Source organism: Saccopteryx leptura, chromosome 2, assembly GCF_036850995.1.
Source record: "Saccopteryx leptura isolate mSacLep1 chromosome 2, mSacLep1_pri_phased_curated, whole genome shotgun sequence".
Taxonomy (NCBI): Eukaryota; Metazoa; Chordata; class Mammalia; order Chiroptera; family Emballonuridae; genus Saccopteryx; species Saccopteryx leptura.
The window spans coordinates 343720515-343726753 of NC_089504.1; positions in this window are offsets into that span (position 1 = coordinate 343720515).

Sequence of the window (6239 nt, forward strand, 5' to 3'; positions counted from 1 at the left end):
TAGGGAAACAAGTGGAAAGCATGTGCGCAAACACCATACTTTGGAAACTACAGTTGGGATCCAGAACGCCTGGTCCTCCTCTGGTTAGGTATTACTGTGTGTGCCGTTTCAGCCTGCGGGCCCCCAAAGTCCTTCCCTTCTGTGCTCTTCTCCACCTAAGTGCTTGGTCTCCACAGGTGTTTGGTCTCCCCAGAGGGAAAAAAATGGAGTGCCTTCACCCAGGGCGGCGGGGAGGGGGAGGGGGGCATCATTTCCTGGGCACTGGGCTCCACTGCCCCAGATCGTAAATTAACACCTGCGGCTGTAAATTACCAGATAAATCTGGGCTGGGGTCGCCAACAAGATAGATGAGAATCAACAGGAGAGTAAATCTACAGCAGCAGCTCCCCAGGGAAAGCCCTAGAGCCTCAGGGGCAGTCAAGGGTGGGCTGGGGGTTAGGGAACAGACAGGGACAAAAGTGGGGGATGAGTTTCTGTTGGGGGAGGGGAACTCCCAGAAATAAAACCAGGAATCCCGACCCCCACCACCATTCCCCCAAAAAAACATCCTGGATGAGTCAAGTTCCCAGGCTTCCGCCAGCTATGGGGTGTCCTGCCGCTGCCCTAGCGACCTGGGGCATCCACTCGATTGCCATTATTTGAGATGACAAGAGTAAATATAGACACTCAGAGAACTGAGGAGAGACTACGTGGAATAAACGGCGTTTAATCTTTAAAGAGAGAAATAGCCTTCCCTTGGCAGAACCCCGCCCAGTGGGAGCCACAGCCCTCATAATTCAAGTCTGCACTTAATTAAAAAGGGGAGCATCCTGGACCCTGCCCAACTGGCACCAATTCCATTACAATTCTTCAGTCTGCTGACATTTGTCCGTTTGTCACTCTTTGACAGAAAGGGGGAAAAAACTCAAAAAGAAAAATAAAATCTTATACCCTGCAGCTTTCAGAGAGAGCCTATCATTGAGCGGAGGTGCTCCATCTAAAAGCAGAGATTTGAAATCTGAACCAATTAGAAAAAAGACAGAACAGGACAGGATGGTTTTGCATCTGGATCCTGAGCTGCTGTAGGCAGCAAATACAAAAAGCTGAAGTCACCAGCACCCTGCAAAAGTAAAAATTACTTTCCTCGGGGCACCCGTGGTTTCTCTTTGGCCTCTCTTTGGCCTCACAGACTCTTTTCCCAGCATTAGGCTCAACCTTTCCTCCTGGGACAATATTCCAGATAAAAGGAAGACACATTTATTCAGCCTTGTTTAAAAAGATTGCAGTGCTCCTCACTGGGTTTTTGACAAGTTCCTGTACAGCCCCCCGAAATGTGACTCCTCAGAAGGAATCCTAAATCAGCTCAGGGATTGGCTTGACCCCCATATTGGTGTCAATTGCTCTACTCCAAGAATGTCACAGCTGTCACCCCAGATGAAGGAGCCAGAACCTCCCACCTTGCATCCCTGACTGCCTGCTCCATCTGCAGTAGGAGGTCCCTCGGGAGTCAGGCCGTGGTGATCGCTCCTCCTGGGTCTGCCAATGGGTTGGCTCCCACCCCTACAGCACAAGGGAAAGAGGCCCAGTCTCCACCCCAAACCGCATTTCTCAGTCTTTTCTCCTGAGACAACTCTCCCTGGAGTTGAGCAGGGCACCAGCTTTCCCTGTACCTTCCCTCTATAGCCCAACATGCTCCTGGCCAACTGCCTGGAGGGGAGGCCCCCCTCTTCTGTAGGGTCTCAAGAGAGAGCTCAGGATAAGTGGAAGGTGAAGAGGAACAAGGGGAACCACTGATCCACCCTTACATTCTCCAAAAGTGCTGACTTTCCAACCATTTATTTTTTAAATTTATTTATTGATTTCAGAGAGAGGAAAGGAGAGACAGAAACATTGATCTGTTCCTGTATGTGCCCTGACTTGGGATTGAACTCATAACCTTTGCATTTTGGGATGATGCTCTAAGCCAGTGGTCCCCAAACCCCAGGCCGCAGACCAGTACCGGTCCGAGGGCCATTTGGTACCGGTCCTCAGAGAAAGAATAAATAAATTACATTATTTCCGTTTTATTTATATTTAAGTCTGAACGATGTTTTATTCATTTATTTTTTAATTTTTTTTACAGAGACAGAGAGAGAGTCAGAGTGAGGGGTAGACAAGGACAGACAGACAGGAACGGAGAGATGAGAAGCATCAATCATTAGTTTTTTGTTGCGCATTGTGACACCTTAGTTGTTCATTGATTGCTTTCTCATATGTGCCTTGATCGCGGGCCTTCAGCAGACCGAGTAACCCCTTGCTCGAGCCAGCTACCTTAGGTCCAAGCTGGCGAGCTTTTTGCTCAAGCCAGATGAGCCCGCGCTCAAACTGGCAACCTCGGGGTCTCGAACCTGGGTCTTCCGCATCCCAGTCTGACGCTCTATCCACTGCGCCACCACCTGGTCAGGCTGATGTTTTATTTTTTTAAAATGACCAGATTCCCTCTGTTACATCTGTCTAAGACTCACTCTTGACACTTGTCTTGGTCACGTGATACATTTATCCGTCCCACCCTAAAGGCCGGTCCGTGAAAATATTTTCTGACATTAAACCGGTCCGTGGCCCAAAAAAGGTTGGGGACCACTGCTCTAAGCCACTGAGCTATCCATACAGGACCCTTTCCAACCACTTTTAAGTTAATAATATTGACAAGATCTATGATCTTGTAAAGCCATCCATGATAAAAGACATAGAGCAGTGGTTCTTCACAATCCCACTCTGTGATGACCCTTGACGGATCCTCTCCCCAGCAAATGCACACTTGCTCACACACACTGATGCAGGTACTTGGTTTCAGGGGGTTACACATCAAATGCCCCTGGATTCAGAACCCTGGCAGTTTAGAGGAAACAATGTAAAAGTGGCACTGTGAGATAAGAACCAAAGGAAATTTAAGAGTGGCGCTTTGTTTTTCTTGGTGGTCCTGACTCACCAGCCCCTGGGAAGCCTCATATTCCTCTAGCCCCACTGCCTGGCACTGCTCTCTGGTTCACTCCTCCGGTGATAGGTCCAGGTTGGGAGGCACTAAAGGAATATGAGACACCACTTAACTCTGTTAATCTCATCGGTCTGGCCTTACCAAGCTGTCCATGGGTTACTCACTGAGCTCTACCCTTTAAGCCTTGGAACTCTCAGCTCTTCTATACATTAAGGAACCAGGCCTTTGAAGGCAGTTCTGTCCTCACTTCACAGTCAGGTTGTACAAGTCACCCAGCCCCCTGCAACTACCCTATCTGAAGGCCCCCGGGGGAGAGCCTGCTTCTCTAATGACTCCTGGGTCTCTTAGTTGGATCCAGGTGCCTCAAATAGCTTCCCCTTCCTTCACATCCCAGAGCTAAGCCTCAGGCTGCCTTGGTATGAAAATCTGCATATCTAAAACCCACATTTGCATTTTATAACTCAGACTCCTGGGAAACTGGTCAAAGTCCAGCTCCAGTACACTAGAAAGAAGGAAACATTTACCTATGCAACCCCTACCAAAGGTGTGATGGGGGGGTGTCAGGTAGTATGCTGTGAGTGTCCAAAAGGGTACTGGGAGCATCTTTAATCTAGGTGTGTCCCTGTGTTCTCTCTGGCTCAGGCATGTCCTCCATCTGACTTGTGTGTTCCCTCAAAGTGTAGTCTTTGTGCCTATGAGTTTGTTTGGGGTGTTCTCAGTCTGTTCAGTGGCCCTTTGGCGTAGATATGTTTTCTTTTTCTTTTTTTAAGATTTTATTTATTGATTTTAGAGACAGATAGAGAGAAAGGCAGCAGGGAGGGGGAGTGAAAAGAGTGGGAATCATTAACTTGTAGTAGTAGTTGCTTCTCGTATGTGCCTTGACCAGGCAAGCCTGGAGTTTCGAACAGATGACCTCGGCATTTCAGGTTGATTCTGTATCCACTGCGCCACCATAGGTCAAGTAGATATGTGTTTTCAAGGTCTCAGTTTTCTCATTTGTAAAATGGGGGCCACACCGCCTGACCAGGTGATGGCGTAGTGGATATAGCATCAGACTGGGATGCGGAGGACCCAGGTTCAAAACCCCAAAGTCGACGGCTTGAGCATGGGCTCACCAGCTTGAAGGGTCGCTGGCTTGAACCCAAGGTCACTGGCTTGAACAAGGGGTTACTGTGTGCTCTGCTGGAGCCCCCCTCCCCGTCAAGGTACATATGAGAAAGCAATCAATGAACAGCTAAGGAGACTAAGGAGCTGCAGTGAAGATTGATGCTTCTCATCTCTCTCTATTCCTGTCCATCTGTCCCTCTGACTCTCTCTGCCCAAAATAAGGGGGGGTGGGGACCACACCTCTGAAAACTGTATGAGTTAATACAGGTCTGACCCTTGCAAGCAGAACACGGCACTAAGTGTTGGCTATTGTGATGTGATTGCCAACAAAAAACACCAGCCTCTCTGTTTCTACCTATCCTCAATAATCTCAAACCCTGGAAGAGACTTGGATGTTCCCCCTGGAGATCTCACTGTTCTGAGCCTGGATGTCACTGAATTTGGAGGCCAGGTGACAGCAGTGGCAGCAACAGCAGTACCTTCTCTCATCCTCATCTGGCCAGCATGCTGAGCCAGAGCCAGAGGAGGTCTCTGGGTGGAAAGTGGGGAGGAGTGGTTACTCTCCAGGTATCCAGGGGCCTTACATAAAAATTAAGAACTCAGAACCAGCTGGGAACCCTTAAAGCGAGTGCCTGCTCTGGGACCCTCCAGAATTTTCTTCATTGTCATGGAGACAATATCAGAGCTGCCTTCAGAAAAAACCCTCTGTCCTCCTCCCCCACTTCTCTTAGCCCAGAGACACAAGCTCCTCCCTAAACTGGTTCCATCCAGCCCAAAGCTGGGATTTGCTTGGGCTTGTCTTTCCTCCCTTGGGCAGGCTTCCTGCTAAGCTGCAATAGTTTAGTCTATTGTACCTATTCACCAAACAAGTATTTCATGAGACCCTCATAAGCATGAAGCAGGATGGAGGAAGAATTACAGAGGCAGAAGAGACCTCATTTGGGCCCTGGAGAGCTCTTCATACCTAAGGATGACTACACCATGAAGCAGAATAAAAGATATCTACATCAGAGATATAGGCAAGAATGTTGTGGGTCCTTAAAGAACTGATTCAGGCTATCTGGAAGGCTTCCTGGAGGAGAGGGGTAGTAGACATAAGCCCTCTTAAAGAATATTTCAGTGGAGAAGAAAAGGAAATTTATTTTCCTCTGCCCAAGATGGTTTCATGGAATGAGCCCGAAACAGGTGCTAGAAGTTTGGTGTTCTAGTCCCAGCTCTGACGTTGACCAGTTGAAAGCTCATTTCCTTCTCTGAACTTCACTGCCTCCTCTGTAAAGTGTGGTGTTAGATTAGTTGAATTTGAAAGCAGCCCCTACTGACCTGGGGTTTAGCCAGTCTCTTGTGTTAACACAAACAAGCAGGAGGCAAAATCAGGTTCTCCTCAAAGAAGTGCATAGAGTTTTAAGATCCAGTAAATTGTCTCAGAAAAAGGCCTGGGGTATTTCATGTCTTGTGGATCCTCATGACTGCAGCCTAAGCAGCCCAACTCTCAAGTGCTTGTCTTTGTCACAGATGCTTGCCTGCCACCTAGCACTGTGTCTGGTACAATAAATATTTATTGAATAAAATGAATAAATGAGGTGACAGACACCCCGACCAGGTCTTTGGCTAGAACTGAAATAAGTCCTGCCCTCAGATCATCAGATCCCTTGGGGCTTTTGTTTCTTAATACCCTGTGTTTGCTCTCAGGATAAGAGGAAAGACAGCTGAGAGGAACTGTGGTTCAGAGGTTCAAGCTGCGGCCTCTGCTGCAATCAATAGAAAGTGGGTCACAGAACTGCTCTGCAGAGCACAGACCCTTGAGGAAAAGCCTGGATTCCGTGCCAGCTTACATTTATTGAATGCCTACTGTGTATTAGTTGTCGTCACAAAGTTTTAATTCATTTAATTGTGGCCTCCAATGGCTGTTCAGGAGAACGTGGACGATTGGGAACTGTAAACCCCAACAGCTGACTGGCCTCAGCTAAGTCACCGCCCCTCTCTGAGTGTTCGTTTTCAATCCCTGTATTATAGAGACAATAGAGCCACTTCGCCACGTTATGGAAGTGAAATGAGCGTGGAAGAGGAGTGCTTCATAAATGCTAGTTATTATTGTTCCTCTGGGCACACAAGTCCTACCGCCTCCCCCTCAGGGCGCGCACACAGACATGTTCACACTCCTACGTACATGCAGATGCAC